The sequence below is a fragment of the Sapajus apella genome, unplaced genomic scaffold, assembly GCF_009761245.1.
Source record: "Sapajus apella isolate SASKATOON/1434 unplaced genomic scaffold, GSC_monkey_1.0 scaffold2, whole genome shotgun sequence".
Lineage (NCBI taxonomy): Eukaryota > Metazoa > Chordata > Mammalia > Primates > Cebidae > Sapajus > Sapajus apella.
The window spans coordinates 81,861,617-81,862,335 of NW_022436942.1; positions in this window are offsets into that span (position 1 = coordinate 81,861,617).

Sequence of the window (719 nt, forward strand, 5' to 3'; positions counted from 1 at the left end):
ATGGCCAGCCTCAAGAGAATCAGAGATCAGAGACCCGGCAAGAGGTCAGAGGGAAACCTGCTTCTGAGGCTGCCTCAAGGGCCTTCATTTTGTAGTTTCGTTTTCAGAGCCCCAACAGGGGTAAGCCATGCACCTAGCTGAAGGAGACAGGCCCTCACAGAGCTCAGCTCATAATGAGTGGCCAGTAAAAGCCTGCTGAGTGAAGGGGTGTGTGGCCATGAATGGCCTAGGCCAACAGTGAATAGAGGAATGGGACAGTGTCCTTAAGACTCTGACGCTAACTTCCGGGAAAGTAAATCAACATTCAAGACATACTGGCCATCGGATCCCCCGCCTCGCCGCCATCAGCGGGTGCCTCTTTTGCAGGGCTGCTAACCCGGGGCCTCGGGGCTGGGGCACGTTTCTCTGCCCACGGTAGCTAGCCCCACGGCCCTTCGGCCTGGACGCGGTCCTGTGCCGCCACCTGCCTCCGAGAGGCAAAGTGGGAGGACCGGGCCAGATTCCCTCCCGCCAAAACCCCTGCCCCGTGCGGAGAGGCGCCCGGAGTCTAAGGAGCTGCGCGGGGCGGGTGGAACTCCCCGGGCCTGCCCCACCGCCTGCCTTCACCATCTCGCGGGCGCCTTTTCTCTCTCCCGCTGCGTGGGGGCCTTCGCCGAGCTCCGGAACTCGGCTGCTCCAGCGCGCGGTTCCCGGACGGCTGCCGCAGCTGCCGGAAGCGG